Source organism: Talpa occidentalis, unplaced genomic scaffold, assembly GCF_014898055.3.
Source record: "Talpa occidentalis isolate TD23 unplaced genomic scaffold, MPIMG_talOcc4v2.1 talOcc4.4, whole genome shotgun sequence".
In the NCBI taxonomy this organism is placed as follows: Eukaryota; Metazoa; Chordata; class Mammalia; order Eulipotyphla; family Talpidae; genus Talpa; species Talpa occidentalis.
The window spans coordinates 98,690,067-98,710,725 of record NW_023604295.1 but is presented as its reverse complement, the minus strand read 5'-3'; the positions used below and the strand labels follow the sequence as shown (position 1 = coordinate 98,710,725).

Below are 20,659 nucleotides of genomic sequence, written 5' to 3'. Positions count from 1 at the left end.
AACACACTGCTGAGGGGAGCAGCGGGCGCGGCAGAAGAGGTCTGTTGTGCTATGTGGGACCCTCGCCGGCGGCCAGGGATCAAACCGGCACTGCAGAGGCTGCAGGCAGCTTCGCAGCCCAGTGCTCAACCACTGCGCCACCAGTGGAGGCCCTATACTGGCTTTAAATACTGTAGCTTTGTAATATAGTTTAAAGTCAGGGTGCTTGATATTTCAAGCTTTGTTCTCTTTTCTGAAGACTGCTCTGACTATTCAGGGTCTTCTGTGGTTCCATACAAATTTTAAGACTGTTTGCTCTATTTCTCAAAAAAATGTCTTTGGAAATGTGATAGTGATTGCAATGAATCTATATATTGCTTTGGGTAGTATGGACATTTTGTAAGTATTAACTTTCAACTCATGAACACTAAACATATTTTCATTTATTTGTATATTCTTCAATTTTCTCATCAATGGCTTACCATTTTCAGGGTACAGGTATTTCACCTCCTTAGTTAAATATATTCCTAGATAGAGTAGTACACCTTACCCATAGTGGATACATTGCAAGATCCCCAAAGTGTGGCTGAAACCAATGATCATATCAAATCTTATAAACACTATGTTTTTCCCTATAAATACATACCTGTGATAAAGTTAGGCACAGTAAGAAATTAACAATGAGATTAACAAAGTAGAGAAATTATACCAATATGCTGAAATGAAAGTTATGTGAATGTTGCCTCTCTCTCAAAATTGTACATACTAATTTCAGACCACAGTTGACTTCAGTTAACTGAAATCATGAAAAGTGAAACTGAGTAAATGGAGATCAGTGTATTTTATTCTTTTGATACAAATGTATGTAGGACTGTTTATTTCTCTTTCTTACAATTCATTGTTAGCAGTCTTTAGGGTTTTCTATGTTATGTTATGTTCAAATACTGAGTTTTACTTCTTCCCTTCCAATTAGGATGTCTTTTTTCTTTCTTAATTGACTACAGCTTCCAATACTATCCTGAATAAAATTTGTGAGAGTAGGCATCCTTGTCTTGTCCCTCTCAGAGGAAAAGCTTTCAAGTTTTCACTGTTGAGTATGATGTTAGCTGTGGGGTTGTCATATACAACCTTTATTATTGTTGAGATATATTCCCTCAATATCCATTTTGTTTTGAGTTTTTAATCATAAAAGGATGCTGGATTACATCTAATGCTTTCACTGCATCTATTAAGATGATCATATGAATTTTACATTCATTTTGCTAATGTATATATCACATGGACTGATTTGTGGATGTTGACCCATCCTACTTGATTATGATGTATGATCCTTTCCATGTATTATTGAATTTGGCTTGCTAAAATTTTGTTGAGGATACTTGCATCTACGTTTATGAGGGATATTGGGCTGTAATTTTTCTATCTGTAGCATCCTTGTTTGGTTTTGGTTATCAGGGTAATGCTGGCCTCATAAAATAGGTTTTTGGAAAGAATTTAAGGATTGGTATACTTTTTTTTTTGGATTTTGCCTCCCTTAAAGGGTTATAGTATTTTTCTTTTTTTAAAACAAAGATTTATTTATTTATGCATACAAGAACTGGAGTACAGCGAGAGGCGTGGGGGGTGAGAGGATTCACCAGAGACAGAGTGGGAAGCAGAACAGGCAGTGTATTTCAGAACAGACTGAAATACACTGCTAAGGGGAGCAGCGGGTGAGACAGGAGAGGTCTGCTGCGCCATATGGGTAGTTCCCTGGCTGAAAAGGGATCGAACTTGTGCTGCAGTGGCCGCGGATAGCTTCACAGTGCTGTATCTTAACCCCCTGCACCACTAGGGAGACCCTTCTTTTTTTTTTTTAAAAGATTTTTTTAATTATTTATGTATGCAAGAACTGGGGTGTAGGCCAGAATTGCAGGTGGATGAGAGGATACACCAGAGACAGAGTAAGGAGCAGAACAGGCAGATCCTCTGGGCCTCCTGGTGGCACAGGCAGTTGAGCGCCACACTGTGAAGCTGTCCACAGCCTCTGCAGCGCCAGTTCGATCCCGGCCAGCCGGCAAGGGTCCCACATGGCGTGGCAGACTTCTCCTGCCTCGCCCGCTGTTCCCTCAGCAGTGTATTTCAGTCCGTCCGTCTGTTCTGTTCCCCGCTCTGTCTCTGGTGAATCCTTCACCCTCCCACATATCTGGCCTGTACCCCGGTTCTTGTATAAAATAAAAAATAAATCTAAAAAAAATTTAAAAAAAAAATGAAATACACTGCTGAGGAACAGTAGGCGAGGCAGGAGATCTATGCTGCACCATGTGGGTCACCTCCCTGGTGGGGAATCGAACTCAGGCCTTAGTAGTGACAGAAATGAGACTTAACCCCTGCACCACCAGGAAGACCCCAGGATTGGTATTCTTCTTAAATGTTTGATAGAATTCACCAGTCAAGTCCTCTAGTCCTGGATTTTGTATTGGCTAATACATCAACAATTACAGAAAGCTCTAAGAAATCTAATAATCTATAACAGAGTAACAAAAAATAGTTCCAAAAAACTTGGAATTACATGATATGTAGTTCTGCCTAATGAACTGGAGTGATTTTAAAACAGGCTGTACATTCTCCTAATCACCCCCTCCCCAAATATTCTTTTATATTCTTCTGGAGAATACAAATATGTTCCCTCCCTTGGTTAGAGCAGAGATAACGTTGAGCTAGTTTCCAGACCCAGGTTTAAGAAACAAGTAGCTTGTATTTACTCTCTATTAAAACAATTCTTAATGAAATGCTAACTCTAAGAGTTATATACGCATGTTTTGAGCACCCCCACTGACTGCCAAAACTAATGATCAGACTTCAAGCAAGGAGGTCTCATGACTCCAGCCCTCAGAGTTTGAGTTTCTCCACATGAGACCGAGACACCATGGACCAGAAAAAGGGCATAACAAAATGAATGTTTTATAGTACTATGTTTTCGTGTGCTTTGTTACAGCAATAGATAACTAGATCATATCTATTAGACTAAGAGAGAGAATTATGCAACTACTACAGCCAAAAGTTAATTCATTTGTTTATTTTTTTAAAATGTGCATACACACACATGTTCTTAAATATATTTTTCTCAAGGGTATTTTCATGTATTTTCTTCCTGTATACAAATTCTTCAGTTATTAGCAAAGTTAAAACCTTAAATTAGACCACTCAAACAAAAATACTACTGTACTAACAGAACTGCGACCATATATGTACCATTTGTGTCATAATTAAGTTCCATAATCTTAGGAGAATTTAGTACTATTAAACATAACAAAGATATGGGAAATAAGGTGTACAATTATAAGAATCATAAAAGAAAGGCATAGTTGTTTTTATAGATGCTGATTTCTGCCTGATAAAAACTTCTAATTAAAAGTAATAATCGGGGGCCTCCCCAGTGGCGCAGTGGTTGAGCGCTGGGTTGCGAAGCTGCCCGCAGCCTCTGCTGCGCCGGTTCGATCCCCGGCTGCTCCCCGGCCACCAGAGGAGGGTCCCTCATGGCGCGCAGACCTCTCCTGCCGCCCGCTGCTCCCCTCAGCAGTGTACTTTGGTCCTTCTGCCTGCTCTGCTCCCCGCTCTGGCTCTGGTGAATTCTCTCACCCTCCCGCGCTTCTGACTGTACCCAGTGCTTGTATGTATGTATGTATAAATCAATCAATAAATAAATCTTTAGGAAAAAAAAAAAGTAATAATCGGGCCTCCCTGGTGGCACAAGGGGTTAAGATGCAACCTATGAAGTTATCAGCAGCTACTGAAGCACGAGTTCAATCCCTGGCCTGGGAGCTACCCACATGATGCAGCAGACCTCTCCTGACTCACCTGCTGCTACCCTCAGCAGTGCATTTCAGTCAATCTGCCTGTTCTGTTCCCCACTCTGTCTCTGGGGTATCCTCTCATGCCCGACACCTCTGGCCCATACCCCAGTTCTTGTGTGCATAAATAAATAAATCTTTAAAAAAAAATTTTTTTTTTTTAAATAGAGGCATGTTTTATTTATTTATTTATTTGTTTGTTTGTTTTTGTTTATACTTGCACTGGGTACAGTCAGAAGCGCGGGAGGGTGAGAGAATTCACCAGAGCCAGAGCGGGGAGCAGAGCAGGCAGAAGGACCGAAGTACACTGCTGAGGGGAGCAGCGGGCGGCAGGAGGGGTCTGCGCGCCATGTGGGACCCTCCTCTGGTGGCCGGGGAGCAGCCGGGGATCGAACCGGCGCCGCAGAGGCTGCGGGCAGCTTCGCAACCCAGCGCTCAACCGCTGCGCCACCGGGGAGGCCCAAAAAAAATTTTAAGAAAGGATTTATAGTCATGGATGGTAATGTAATAATCTCCACTAGCATTATCAACAATAATGCTTAAAACCTTGAATGGGGCCTCCCTGGTGGCACAGAGGTTAAAGTCTCAGTGCTATCAAGCTATCGCCAGCCACTGCGACATGAGTTCGATCCCCAGCCCGGGAGCTGACCCACATGACTCAGCAGACCTCTCCTCTCTTGCCCGCTGCTCCCCTCAGCAGTGTATTTTGGTCAGTCTGCCTGTCCTGCTCCCTGCTCTGTCTCTGATGAAATGCTCACCCCCACCCCCCACCTCTGACCTATACCCTAGTTCTTGTATGCATAAATAAATAAAAATAAATCTTAAAAAAAAACCTTGAATGTAAAATTTAGATTCTTTTTCAAGTAACAAATTATTTTCTACATAAATTTTAATTATAAATTTTACAATAGTATACTTACAATGTACAAGGTACTCTGTATTATGCATGGTTAATATTTCATATAAAACAAAACAAAGATATCTAATAACATATGACTGTGTTTAGCATGTTCTCACATTGAAAAACTATTGAGATCAACAAGGAAGCCATTTATGTTGCCCTTTATATACTAGTTCCTCTGTCATGTGGCAATCAAAGGCTAAGTGAGATGCTTGCAGCAAAGAAAACAATTTTGAAAGGTCATGCTACACAGATAGCCAGAATTTCTTTCACAATATCCCTACTGTTTATGGCAGACTATATGACAATCTGACCAGTTATTTTCTGAGTAAAAGCAAACAACACGTTATCAAAGAGTCAGAAACAGTAGCCACTCAACAATATAATCTTTATGGACATTTTTTCTAACTGCGAAAACATCCAGCACATATTAAAGTACCCTGAAGCAGAAACAAAGAAGTCGAGGAAGAGGAACTAATAAAACCTAGAAGGGGAGTTTAAACTTATACAATTTATTCATGCGATTCCTAAGCATAAGAAGTTTATTCTAAAAGAAACTTTAAACTTTTCAAATTTAAGCATTTCATTTATTCCCCACAAAACAAAATGATAACAATACTGCAGGCAATGAATATAATCTACTTCAAAATTTCCAAATCTCAATAAAAATTGTAAACGGGAAGCACAGGTTCAAAAACCTCTTTGGAGACTAAGTCTATCAACATTTTTTCCCCTTAACTTTTATTAGTCTGTTATCCATATGAACAGGGAATATCTTAACACAAATGTACATAGACAAAGTGTCTGTGAACAAAATGAAAATCTTGCCCACTCCATATAAAATCCTGCTAGATTATAGTTATTCCTGTCTAGTAATTAAAAAATATAGATTTCTCCTGTGCCAAATGCTGGTACTTAATATATTAGACAGCACAACCAAGTTACAAAGATAGAGTAACCATATGTTTCTAGCAATACATTCTTTTTAAGATCCCCAGAATTTTTGTGATGCTCTCACTAAAATTTAACTAGATGACTTTCCTTACCAACCAGCTCAAACCATATAGCAGAGTATGAGTGTTAGTATTATTTATATTAACCATAAGAAAACAGGGGCCTCCCTGGTGGCGCAAGGGGTTAAGCACCACACTATGAAGCAATCTGCAGCCTCTGCAGCACAAGTTCGGTCCCCGGCCAGCCAGGGAGCTACCCACATGGCACAGCAGACCTCTCCTGACTCGCCCACTGCTCCCCTCAGCAGTGTACTTCAGTCAATCTGACTGTTCTGTGCCCCACTCTGTCTCTGGTGAATCCTCTCACCCCCCTCATCTCTGGCCTGTACCCCAGCTCTTGTATGCATAAATAAATCTTTAAATAAAAAAAAAAAAAACTATGAGAAAACAATCTTCAGATTCTTTTCAACCTACTTTTTTTTTTTTTTTTTCAGGAAATAAATTCACTTATATTCTACTACTCGAAACCAAAAGTATACTACAAGCCAAATCCAGGAAAAAAAGTGGGGAAATCTGGGGCTCCCTGGTGGTGCAGGGGTTAAAATCTCAGCGCTATCAAGCTACTGGCAGCCACTGCCAGTCACTGCAGCATGAGTTTGATCCCCGGCCAGGGAGCTAACCCACATGGCACAGCAGACCTCTCCTGTCTTGCCCATTTCTCCCCTCAGCATTGCATTTTAGTAGATCCACCTGTTCTGCTCCCCACTCTTTCTCTGATGAATGCTCTCACCCCCACACCTCTGGACTGCACCCCCAGCTCTTGTATGCATAAATAAATAAAAAATTGTTTTTTTAAAAAAGTTAAGCATTCTGTTTATGTCTTTGGTCTCAAACCCTTAATGCCTCCAGGCAATAAAGTTACTCTAATAATTAAACTACTTTATATATTTAATGGACTGATGCCTTTTACCTAAAATATACACTAGTTGCCAATGCTAAAATTTCTATGTGTCTAAATCCTTGCTTTCCGTAAAAACTTCTTAAAAAACACTCTATTTTATTCTGTATGTTCTCTATTTTCTAAAACCATTTATTTATTAACCCTTTATAATTCATCCTGGTCTACTTGATCTGTTCTCTCAGCTATGAATAACCTCTTATTAAATTCAATGGACCCGTCTAGTGTATTAAAATCCTTAATCTTTCTATAGCATTGCATCCCTCTGAAAAGCCTCTCCTTGAAATTCTTTCTTGAAATCCTTCAAAGAAAGACACTATATGGTTCTGGTTCACTTCACACCTTTGTTCTCATTTTTCCTGTCACTAAGTCTTTTAACAAAAGCCACTCATTTACAATAGGCATTTCCTGAAGTTCTGTACTTTACCTTTCTGCTCTGCTAGGATACTAGAATTGTTATCTATTTCCAGAGCTTAAATTCTATGTGTACTGCACCAAAATCTGTGTCTTTGGGCCCTAAATTATATTTCCCAAGTTTCAGTTTCATATTACCACAATGAAGGAGATATTCCAAAATTTATGCCTGTAGCTCAAAAATTAAAATGTGTTTAACAAATCACCAGTCTGATCCTCTCACTTTGTAATAACATCCTCCCCATTATTTTCTTCTACTCATGGTACCATCACACTTCTAGTCACAGGAACTCAAAATCTTGGGTTCATTTGGATGACTTCTTTCTTCCATATTCTCTATAATATATACCTCTGAAATCTACCTTGACCAATGAGCTCACAGATTACTAAACTTCACTCCCAACACCCATTTGGATAGTTATTATTTCACTTCTGTGCACTTATCACAGACAAAATTAACCAATTAATTTCACAATTTTGTTGAGCATCTAAGTTGCCTACTTGACTATAAACTAGTCTGGCAGGCAAAATAATCCCAGTTTTAGGGAATCTTGGCCTTGTTAACATTGTAACTAGAGAGGGCCACATAATTTATCATCCATTTTAATTGCAAAATTAATGGAATTAAAGTAAAAAAAATTTCTCATCCAAACTAGTAAACCTGAGAGTAAAAGAGAACATTAAAAATAGCTGCGCAAGAGCCTCCCTGGTGGCCAAGGGGTTAAAAGTCTCAGCACTATGAAGCTGTCCACAGCCACTACAGTATGAGTTTGATCCCTGGCCAGGGAGCTACCCACATGGTGCAGACCTCTCCTGCCTCGCCCCTCAGCAGTGGATTTCAGTCGATCAGCCTGTTCTGCTCCCCGCTCTGTCTCTGGTGAATCCTCTCACTACCACCCTACCCCCGCACCTCTGACCTACCCCGGCTCTTATATGCATAAATATAAATCTTTAAAAAAAAAACAGTGGGGCAATTATATCTCAATAAACTTTTTAAAAAATAGGGCATTAATTGATTTATAAGATCCTTAAACCAGGTTATATGGTTGTGCTTAACTTCAATGCTTCAGAAATGATTGCTGCAACCTACATTGTACCTAGTACATGCTGGCTTAATGAATGAGTTAACAGCTTAAATATTTATCTTATCACCTCCTTTTCACTCATCTCTTCTAGCTTATTTTCATTTTCACTGTAGCTATAGGACTAGAAATGACCTTCTAACTGCCAAAATTCAATAAAATCACTTCCCAATTTCAATTAACCTCTGTAATAAGCTTTCAACACTACTACCCAACTCTCCTTCATGAAGGTCTGTTAACTTTGTGGTAAACACAATTCTAAATATCAGACTATCTGAAAATACGGCCTAGGGTTTCCTTCTCTTCACCTTCTCCCCTCACAGAGCAACTAAAGATTCAGAAACCAATCAACATTCACATTGTCCCTTTATATTTAACTTTGGAAAAATAATGTAAGTAATTGAAGATAAAATATGGGATTCTTACCTCAAAATGATAGCCCCCATTTCATTCTTTTAGGAAAACAGACGCCATTACTTGCTTTTTAAAAGCGATGTTTTCATGGAAGACTTTTTCACATTAGAAGACACACTATAAAAGAGTGAAGATAAAAGATATTAATACCTAAATGTGCTAAATGTAATATAAAGTATATAAGATAAACTGTTAATATTACTTATGACACTTAATTGCTTATAACTATATTTTTAAATATGGGGAAATACAGAAAACAATATTAAATTATAGAATATGAGAGGGCCTCCCTGGTGGTGCAAGGGATTAAGTACCACACTATGAAGCAATCCACAGTCTCTGCAGCATGAGTTCCATCCCCAGCTGGCCAGGGAAAAACCCACATGGCAAAGCAGACCTCTCCTATCTCACCCGCTGCTCCCCTCAGCAGTGTATGTCAGTCAATCTGCCTGTTCTGTTCCCCACTCTGGCTCTGGTGGATCTTCTCACACTCCGCATCTCTGGCCTGTACACCAGCTCTTGCATGCATAAATAAATCAATCTTAAAAAAAATTATAGAATATTAGAGATGGAAGGAACTTAAGGGGATGTCCTCTGTAACTATCTAAATTCTCTTGTTTAGGTCACTTTCTTTTTCTTTCCTATTCTTTCCCATAATATACTTTCTACTTTTCAATCTATTTCACTGCATCACAAGCTGCTAGCTATGAGTAACTTTTTCATTTCTCCCTAATAATCTGACACACACAAAATATACAGAAAGTAGCCTGTAAGCAAGCATAACAATACTATAAATCAACATCCACAGAATACCAGTAACATTCTACCTACCTATGCACTCCTCTCATTCTGATCTTTATCCTGAATACTAGTTATTATATCACTTAAAAAAAACAACTTTGTCACATAAGTATATATCCCTAAATAATAATTTGTTTAGGTTCGTGTCCCCTATTCCTCCCTTCCCCAGATCTGTTTCTTTTTTCAGCTTGACAAATTGGTATTCTATAAGAGTCTTTAGGGACTTGTATTTTTTTCACTCAAATATTTTTCTAAGTTTCATCCATGTTACATTTTCTTTACTCTCTAATATTTCACTATATAAACATGCCACCATGTTATTATGACACAATGTATTTATCCACTCTGTTAACATTTGGATGGTTTACCTTTTTTGTTCTCATTAACATTACAATAAAACAGTCTTCATAAGAACAAGAATTTTTTAGGATATGCTCTAAACCTAGAAGTAGAATTGGTGTATCATGAGATGTACAAATTCCTAACTTTACCAAAAAATGTCAAATTTTCCTCCAACTATATCACTTTACCAACTAATCAACAGCACATGAATTGATAACACACCCTCTTGAATACTTGATAAAGTCAGATTTATTAATTTGTAGCAACACAAGACATATAAAATATTATCACACTATGAATTTAGCTTGTATTTACTTCATTGGGTTGAAGATCCAATGAAGACTTTTCCACATGTTTATTAATCATCTATATTCCTTTCTATATCCCTTTGTTCAGGCCCCTTTTAATTGAATTGTCTTTTATTTAGTAAGCTTTATATATTCAGGACAGGACTGACTACATAAATTGCAAGGACCTATACAAAATTAAAAACCAGGTAAACATTCAAAAATTAAGAATGCTGGGGGTCTTCCTGGTGGCACAGGGGTTAAATACACAGTGCAATCAAGCTATGAAGCATCGCCAGCCACTGCAGCACAAGTTCCATCCCAGTCGCCAGGGAGGTGACCCACATGGTGCAGCAGACCTCTCCTGTCTATAGTCCACTGCTCACCTCAGCAGTGTATTTCAGTCTACCTACCTGTTCTGCTCCCCACTCCGTCTCTGGTGAATCCTCTCATCCCCACCCCTACTCTGCCACCTCTGGCCTACACCCCAGTTCTTGTATGCATAAATAAATCTTTAAAAACAAAAATAAAAAATTTCAAGACAGTGATAGCTTAGCATTAAAGCAAGGGTGGGGCTCAATGTGATAGCACAGACTGTACATCTATGACAGCAGCCCTGCTCAGGACCCAATTCTCTAATACATAAAATCACATTAATTTTTTTCCACATCTGTAATTTTCATTTCTTTACTCTTTTATCTTTATATTTTCATTTTCTTTATGGTGTCTTTAGAGGAACATTAACTTTAATTACTTATTTAGTTGATTTTTCTGTCTTATGGAGAAAATCCTATAGTCTTCATTAAGTTTTCTGACTGTGTCTTTCTGTTTGAGCCCTAATTCAAGGGTGTTTTCCAAAGATAAAGGAGTTCATAGCCTGCTCTCAGTTATTATGTCCCATTCTTCTTAATAACATTTTATAATTTATTTTAAGAACAAAGTATCCTAATCAATACCATTTAAGTTGGTTCTGGGCAAGATTATGCAAATTAGAGTCAGTGGTGCAAAACAAGCTTTCAATTATTTACATTTGTCAGTAATATTCTAAGTCACAAATTTCAATAACAAAAATTTCAAGTATATGACTAGAACACTGTACATATAAATGGATGGAGAAAAGGTTGAAAAATCTTCAAGTTTCATAAAATTAGTAGGAATCAAATGATAGCATAATTGTTGTTATTAAAGTTGAAACTCTTTTTCATTTTTTAGCCAAAATAAAATCTGGTTAGGAAGAAAGTGATTAAATTCTAGTCTTGGTTTCTTTGTTTTTGAAATAAGGTCAATTAAGTCTTTTCAAAATGAGAGGAATGCTATAAAACAAATTTTAGAATGATGTCAAAAATATGTCAATCAGCTTACTTTCCAAAGTAAGGGAATCAGTACCTCAAAAATAACCAGTCTGCTAGTGTGGGATGTTAATAATTGAGAGGCCATGTGTACAGGAGAGAACTCTCTGTACTCCCCGCTGAATTTTACTGTGAATCTAAATCTGCACCAAAAAATAATGTCTACTTAAAAGGAAATAAAAAACTCATGCTAGGGCCTCCCTGGCGGCACAAGGGGTTAAGAGGCAGCACTATGAAGCTACCACAGCCACTGCAGCATGAGTTCAATCCCTAGCCAGGGAGGAGACCCACATAGCACAGCAGACCTCTCCTGCCTCGCCCGCTGCTCCCCTCAGCAGTGTATTTCAGTCAGTCTGCTTGTCCTATTCCCTACTCTGTCTCTGGTGAATACTCTCACCCCCACACCTCTGTCCTGTACCCCAGTTTGTGTATGCATGAATAAATCAATCTTTAAAAAACAAAAGAACCCATGCTGGACTGCTAATTTTTATGACTTATTACCCATTTACTTAGGAAAAATACGTGATATGATAAAAATAAGAATATAAAACATTTTCGAAGATGGCAGAGTTACCAGAGTCCTTTATCCATATTGTTTCAAATGCTACTATTAATTTCTATGGGTTTTCACATATGAGCTGTCCCAAAGACTTAGGAAGAAGGAGAGAACAGAATAAAACCAGCTATTCATGGGCCTCCCCGGTGGCGCAGCAGTTGAGTGCTGGGTTACGAAGCTGCCCGCAGCCTCTGTAGCGCCGGTTCGATCCCCGGCTGCTCCCTGGCCACCGGAGGAGGGTCCCGCATGGCGCGTAGACCTCTCCTGCCGCCCGCTGCTCCCCTCAGCAGTGTACTTCGGTCCTTCTGCCTGTTCCGCTCTCCGCTCTGGCTCTGGTGAATTCTCTCACCCTCCCGTGCTTCTGACTGTACCCAGTGCTTGTATAAATAATCTTAAAAAAATAAAAAATAAAAAAATAATGTAAAAGAGCCTAGAAAAGAATAAAGCAGAGGAAATATTAAAAAACAAACAAACAAACAAAAAACAGCTATTCACATATGCCCAAGATACGTATGGCAGGTTTATCAAATAGTGGTAAAACATGGGAACCAAGGAGAAAAGCAAACTTCAATGATGCTTCTTAAATACATCCTAGTTAAATACAACCACAAACCTGTCCTACAAATCCAGGAATTTAGTAGCTTTCTACTTTCTTCCAGAGAAACGACCTGCACATTCAAACATCTATATTTTTCTCTCTTCCAATTTCTCTCTGAAGACCAAGAATTCACACTGATAGTTCAGATTCCAATTCAACACCATAATTTCCAAGTCATATTTATAACTCTTTTACCACAGTGATGAACCTAATTTTCCTAAGTTTCATACACTGACACACTCACACAATCCTGCAATTCACATAAAGTGGTTATGGAATTCCTAACTCAAACCATGTGATAAACAAGTCTACTAATGGAAGTCAGTATTTGCTTACAGAATTTGTTTTTAGCCTGGGATTTACAATCAAACTTCTGTATAGGTAAGTGATTTAGTATTTTATTCTCCTTTTAATGTGGTTGTCACTCATTAGAAATCCAGTTGGGTAAATTTGTGTCTTTATTTCACTTTTTTCCCTTCCTGACAGATTTTATGTACTTAATTATGTTTCACATTATGAAACATTAATGTGGTTCTAAAAATCAGATCTATATAAAAAGATACACTATTTGGAAAAGCAATCTTCTCTCCATTCCTACCACTCCACTCCATTTTCATCCTTTCCACACTGTTCTGACCAGATCCTATAAGTAACCAATCTCACTTCCTGGCTTATCCTTTTTATTTATTTTTACACAAATGTGCAAATACATATCCACTTTCTTGCCTTCCTCTTCTTACATAAAAGGTAGCATGTTACATTACTCTTTAATATTATGGGGTTTTTTTCCCCATTAACAATGTCCTGGAAATTACTTTGTATAAGATCATAGATATCTTTGCAATCCATTGTATGGATGTAGCAGTGTTTATGGATATTTAGATTGTGCCCAATAATTTTACAATGCTACAATGTAAACTATTGATATCTTTCCCCTTGTTTCCCCCTCAAACACCACTTGCAACAAATGAGGAAAATAAGGGGTCTACCTACCAAACATAACAAACTCACTGACATGCCATTGTCCATAGCAAAGCCTCAGTGTCAGTCTAAGCCATCATCAACATTTCTTCCATGTCTACCTCCAATACCTTTTTAGTCAATGTCTCTGCCTCTACTCCAGTTCCTCTGCAATGTCTCTGTGCCAAAACAACTAGAATAAATCTTGTACAGAATAAATCAATCACTCCAATTCCTTGCTTAAAACCTTCCAAGGGCTTCCTGTTGTAACCCTGTTTTGCAACTATGATCTACTAAGTCCCTATATGATGTAACAGTGACCTGCAGAGACCTGCAGAGGTAGATGCTGTCTACCTCTGACCTTCATCTTCCACTCTCTTCCTCATTCACTATTCTCTAGTCATACTGATTCGCTTTCTGTTCTTCAAAGAAGTAGGGCTTTTGTACTTATCATTCTTTCGGATTGGAATGTTCTGCCCTCTGGTCTTCTGCTACCTTTTAATATCCATGTCTTAACTGAAAAGTTATCTTTTCAAAGAGGTATTCTGCATACAACCACAACTAAGATAGTAGCCTGGCTCATTACAGCTTCATAATACTTACTAGTATTAGAAAATCCCACTTATCATTTATAGTTTTGTTTCTTCCACTGGAAAACAGGGAAATCTTGAGGTAGCTTTTATCCACACAACTATTTTTTAAACTTTCTATAAGTCTGAAATTATTTCAAGTTACTCTCCAAAGAATTGCCTTTTCTTGGACATTTTATATAAGTGGAATCAAACACTATACAGTCTTTCATGATTGGGCTCTTTCACTTTACATAATGTTTTTAAGTTCATCTAGTTGTAGCACCTAACAACTTCATTCTTTTTTTAAGGCTGAGTAATACTCCACTGTATGGATAAGTTGCATTTTATTCATCTATCAATTGATAGATACATGGATTGTTTCCACTTTTTGGATATTAAAAATAATGCTGCTATAAACATTTTTTTTAAAGATTGTATTTATACAAGAACCGGGGTACAGCCCAGATGCATGGGAGGGTGAGAGGATTCACCAGAGACAGAGCAGGGAACAGAACATGCAGACTGAAATACACTGCTGAGGGGAGCAGCAGGTGAGACAAGAGAGGTCTGCTCACTATGTGGGCTGCTCCGAGACCAGCAGGGATCCAACCGGCACTGCAGAGGCTGCGGACAGCTTCACAGTACTGCGCTCAACTGTCTGTGTCACCAGGGAGGCCCCTATGAACATTTGTATGCAAGTTTTGTGTGAACATGATTTTCAATTCTTCTGGGCATATAAATAGACATGGAATTGCTAGGCCACTTGGAAAAACTTTTTCCAAAATGTGTTCACTCTTTTATAATACAAGTACTATGAAGGTTCCAAAGAAACACTTGCTATTGCCCAACTTTTCACTATAGACATCTTAGTGGTGTGAAGTGGTAGATCCTTATGGTTTCCCTAATGATTAATGATGCTGAGCAGCTAACTGTTCATGTACTTAATAGCCAGTTGTATACCTCCCTGGGGAAAGGTTTATTCAAACCTTTTTTTCCTACTTTTTTTCCCCAATTTTTAAAGTAGATTATTTAAATGTTCAGTGAATTGTCAATGTTCTTTAATATACATTCCTTGTAAGATATATGTTCTAATACTTCTCATGGGTCCTGTATTTCAATATAAGGATCGGAGTTTTCCTATCAACTTAACCTCCAGGTTCAGATGGAGGTTTCTGAGAGTATTAGTATATAACCAGAACTAGCATATAAAAAACTATAGGAATTTAGTAACACTGACAAACAGTTGCTTGAAGCCTTCATTTTACAGGAAATACAATAATTTCATTTTGGTTCTATGAGAACTTGAAGTCACAAATTATTCATATATTGTTAATGCTAAATAGTAGTATACAGGGCCTCCCTGGTGGTACAGGGGTTAAAGCTCAGTGCTATCAAGCTACCCGCAGCCACTGAGGCCTGAGTTCAATCTCCGGTCAGGGAGCTGACCCACAAGGCTCAGCAGACCCCTCCAGTTTCGTCCACTGCTCCCCTCAGCAGTGTATTTCAGTAGATCCACTTGTTCTACTCCCTACTGTCTCCGGTGAATCCTCTCATGCCCCCCCGCCCCCTCTCTGGCTTACATTCCAGTTCTTGTATGCAAAAATAGATAAATCTTTAAAAATAAACAAACAAATAAAAATCTTTTTTAAAATAGTGTACAGAAAATCTTTTTATACACAAAATGCTAACAGCAAAATCAGTAAATCACACATTAAAGTACAGAAGAAAAATCTCAGAATAATTTAATAAAAGTATTTTGTGATAATAGGCCTACCTGGTGGCATAAGAGGGTTAAGTCTCGGCACTATCAAGCTATCCCCAGCCAGGGAGCTAACCCACATGGTACAGCAGGCCTCTCCTGTCTCACCCGCTGCTCCCCTCAGCAGTGTATTTCAGTCAGCCCACCTGTTCTGCTCTCCACTGGTGGGTGAATCCTCTCACCCACCAGTACCTCTGGTCTGCACCCCAGCTCTTGCATGCATAAAGAAAGTAACTTTTTCTTTAAAAAAAAAAAACAAAAAAAAAAACTTGTGATAAATTGATAGCAATGCCAGGAGTAGAATAAAGTATATATTCAGACCTGGCCTAACCACAATAGAACTTTTCAAACTTCAGTCCTGAGAGAACAAGGAAAAAAAATCCTAAAAATAATCTCAGACTGTAAACAAACACCCACTGCTCCAATCTTCTGACTAAATAAAAGCATCCACTTCTGCAACAAGACAATTAAACCAATGTTTTTAAAAAACGAGGGATGGGGAATTGGTGTCAAGGAAGGAAGAGTGCCAGTGACTAATGACTAAGTATACAAACAGGTATTCTCTCTGTGAATTTTTGTTTGTTTGTTTTAGTTTGGGAATTTCTTGAAATTTTACCAATCAAATCAGAATACGAAAAAGTAGATTTTTCTGTCTTTATTTGCAGTTTTTCCAATCTATGCCTTCTTCTATTTCTATAAATTAATATCACCCTTCTAATCTAAGTAAACACCAACATTACAACAGGACTCGTATTTGGCTCTCTCCGTAGTCCAGTATTTTGATGCTAAACCACTATGTCCAGGATTATTCACTCATTAAGTATTTGAAGAATGCTTACCAAGAAAAACGAAATCCTTTTGCAGTGAGGTCTAGGATGGGGTTGGGGTGGGATTCACGTTAACTAATCCAATGAACTTTCTCACTGTCTCTTTAAAAGATTCTCAGGAGTAAAGGGAAATTCAAAGCAGAGCTAAAGGAGTTTGGGCCTCTAGGGAGTCAGTGCAGCATGTACACATCCCCCCAGACCTCAACACCTGATGGTCTTCTTCTCTAGGCTTCCACTATCTTCTGTAAAATTAAGCTCTAAAGTGCAGAGACTCAGGCTTCCTTGGCAGTGCAAGGGGTTAAGAAGCAACCTATGAAGCTATCTGCAGCCACTGCAGCATGAGTTTGATCCCAGCCAGGGAGCTACCCACATGGTACAGCAGACCTCTCCTGCCTCGCCCACTGCTCCCACTGTCTCTGGTGAATCCTCTCACTACCACTACCACCACCCCCTCCCCTGCCCACACCTCTGGCCTGTACCCAGTTCTTATATGTATAAATAAATAAATCTTTAAAAATAAATAAATAAAGTGCAGAAACTCTCTACCACAATTTTCAGGAAGTCCTGTGGTTTATGTGCCTAGGAAAGCCCCAACTTTTTAGCAGAATAAATATGACATTCCAAAGGTCTGAATTTTGACCAGTCAGCTCACTAATAGGTCACATCATATTGGCAAAGTACTCATTTATTGTTTGATCATTTACAACAAACAGGTTAATACTGTTATATTTCCTACATAAGGAAGTAGAAACAGAAATAACCTGACAAATTTCTTGCCCTCTTACCGAGAAAAGGCCATGTGAATATTTTAATAATTAAAATAATTTCCCAGATCCTATTATGTTTTGCAAAAGGAGATTACATACTTGCAGCGGTTAAAAATCACAACATATTTTTCATGAGCACAGCTTGTAGATAGAGCATCATCTAAAGACATTCATTTTGGAATATTCTTAGTATCAGGCTCAAGGAATCATAATAACGCTACAGTTTAAAAAACATTTTTCTTGTGATGGGGAGAGCAACTATCATTCATGATGTCACTAGGTGAACTTATATTTCATTACATTCTTAAAGTCTTCTATGGCCTAAATGGATACAACGATGTTTATTATTCTCAATTTATATTCTCACCAACTGTTAAGAACATTACTACAACATAAGCTAAAATCTGGCTATTGAATGCCAGATACATAATTCCTTAAGAATTCTTAATTTCTGTAATTTCCTTCACAAGTATACTGTGAGCACTCTCTTGAAAATTCAATGCGTATAAAAATTCAGATTAGAAAGTCTACTTCCCATTTCAAAAGGATTCTTCCATGTACAAAAAGAACCAGGATTGGAGCCTCCCTGGTGGCGCAAGGGGTTAAGTCTCAGCACTATGAAGCTTTCAGGAGCCACTGCAGCTCTAGTTCGATCCCCAGCCAGAGAGCTAATCCACATGGTACAGCCTCCTGTCTTGCACACAGCTCCCCTCAGCAGTGTATTTCAGTCAGCCTGCCTGTTCTGCTCCCCATTCTGTCTCTGGTGGATCCTCTCATCCCTCCTCCCCCTTCCCCAGCCTTACCTCTGGCCTACACCCCAGCTCTTATATGCAAAAATAAATCAAAATAAATCTTTAAAAAAAAAAAAAACCCAAGATTTCCTTAATTAGATTAGCAAAGCAAAAGTTTCTATATAGACTAAAAGAAAGATAGGTTAACATACGACTATAACCAAATCAGTGGCTTATTTATAAATCCTTGGTGATTTTTCAGACTTGAAAAGAAACATTACAGAGGCCAATCACTGTTCTACTCATTTAGCCACATAGCTAAACATGCTCAGTAGAAAGATGAGTCCTAAGGACTCAGCTGACATCTAGCCTCTCAGGACCGGGAACCTGGTGACTGCTTATTTAGAATTACTCTGTAGTAGCTAGACATGAAAAGAGACCCATAAGAAGTTGACTGGGGATGAAAATAACCTTACATTAAGGAAAGAGTAAGAAAATGGGAGACTTAAAGGATGACCCTAGAAAACAAATAAACTTGCCAATGTTGCTGCTGCATGTGGCTAGAAGCCCAAGTACACCATCATTAAAAGGCAAGAAACTGAGACATTGCAGGGATTCCTAGACAGGGGAAGAGAGTTTACTCTTTACAATAAACTTTTATACCTTTATCATTTATACCATGTGTAAGCATTTCACATCAATCACAGCTCTTTGAGGAAGTGTCCTCAAATACATAGATTATAACCAGTTATGAATTTGAGTTATTTACTGCAGCAAGTATGTCAATGTGCTTTGATTGCTCCTTTCACTGGTCATAATCCATATTTTAAATTGTAAAGAATCTGAACCAAATGTTCCAAAGTAAAATCTAAATCTTTTTATTCATTACAGGATTGTTTCTAATGGCAAAACACTATAAATGACCATCAATAGGAAGCCAGTTAGGTGCATTATGAAATGCTCTGCAGCTGTAAAGAGAAAGCCTTTAAAAATCTAAAAAGATCACAATAAAGATACTGGAAAGAGAGCCTCCCTGGTGGCTCAAGGGGTTAAGCACAGCACTATGACGCAATCTGCAGCCTCTGCAGGGAATTCTATCCTTGGCCAGGGAGGTGAGCCACATGGCCCAGCAGACCTCTCTTGAGTTGCCCGCTGCCCCCCTCAGCAGTGTATTTCAGTCAATCTGACTATTCTGTTTCCCACTCTGTCTCTGGTGAATTCTCTCAACCCCCACACCCCTGGCCTGTACCCCGGTTCTTGTATTCATAAATAAAAATAAATCTTTTTTAAAAAAAAAAGAAAAAGCTAAGTTTCTCACTTTCGGAGTAGCACAAATAAAATGATGTGATCAAAATGGCACTTTATCTCTGTGCTCTCCCTCCCCCAAGTCCCTAAGTCCAGTCTAATCATTAAAAAAAAAAAAAAATTCATAAGAGAAACCGACTGACGGACATTGTGCAATACTCGATCAATATTTCTCAAAGATAGCCCAGAGTTCCCATACAGTTGGCACCCGGTTTCTCCTATTTGTAACATTAGCGTGGTACATCTGTTATGTTTAATGAACCAATGTTGACAAATTATGTTATTAAAGTTCATATTTTTTTCAGATGTTTTTTCTTTTAATTTTCACCTAATGTCTTTTTTCTGTTCTAGGATCTCATCTAGGATAACACATTATATTTAGTTGTCCTGTTACCTTAAAGGTCTTCTTATTCTCAGATATTCCTTGTTTTTGAGGATCTCGACAGATCTATAAATCTAAAATGTTTAAAAATTTAACTACTTTGGGGGTCAGGTAAATACTGGAATTGTTTCACACTGAAGGAAATCAGAGATCTGACAATCATATACACACTGTGATGCTGGTTTAGGTGGTGTTGGCAGTGCTAGTGTAAACAGTAAGAGTGAGAAAACTGTAATACAGACTATATTAGACAATATTGAATCAATGTTAAATCTCCTAAATTTAATAAGATTGATTCAATATTATCTAACACATATTTGCAACAACTTGGATCTTCAAGGAATCAGGCTCAGAGAAACATGCCAACTTCAAAGGTTACAGACTACACAATTCCGGTTACATAGCATTTTTAAAATGACAAAATCATAGAGATAGAGGGGCCTCCTTGGTGGCACAGTGGTTAAGTCTCAGCACTATCAAGCTATCAGGCGCCACTGCAGCACGAATTTGATCCCCAGCCAGGGAGCTAGCACAAAAGGCTCAGCAGATCTCTCCAGTTTCACTCGCTGCTCCCCTCAGCAATATATTTCAGTCAGTCTGCCTGTTCTGATCCCCACTCTATTCTGGTAAATCCTCTCACCAGCCGCAACTCTGGCCTATATACCCCAGTTCTTGTATTGCATAGAACCTCCCTGGTGGCGCAGGGGGTTAAGACGCAACCTACAAAGCTGTCCTCAGCCTCTGCAGCATGAGTTCGATCCCCCGGCCAGCCAGGGAGCTACCCACATGGCGCGGCAGACCTCTCCTGCCTCACCCGCTGCTCCCCTCAGCAGTGTATTTCAGTCAATCTGCCTGTTCTGTTCCCCACTCTGTCTCTGGTGAATCCTCT

General features: G+C 38.6%; 1 protein-coding gene across 1 annotated transcript in view; it reads right to left on the bottom strand.

Annotated features, from left to right (window-relative positions):
- The window catches only part of PIK3CB (phosphatidylinositol-4,5-bisphosphate 3-kinase catalytic subunit beta), a 152,057-nt gene that overhangs the window by 109,002 nt on the left and 22,396 nt on the right, over positions 1 to 20,659 (bottom strand). Inside the window, exon 2 of the mRNA XM_037525893.2 lies at positions 8,547 to 8,651. The gene's annotated coding sequence lies outside the window, so the exon portion shown is untranslated. The remainder of the gene's footprint in view (positions 1 to 8,546; positions 8,652 to 20,659) is intronic.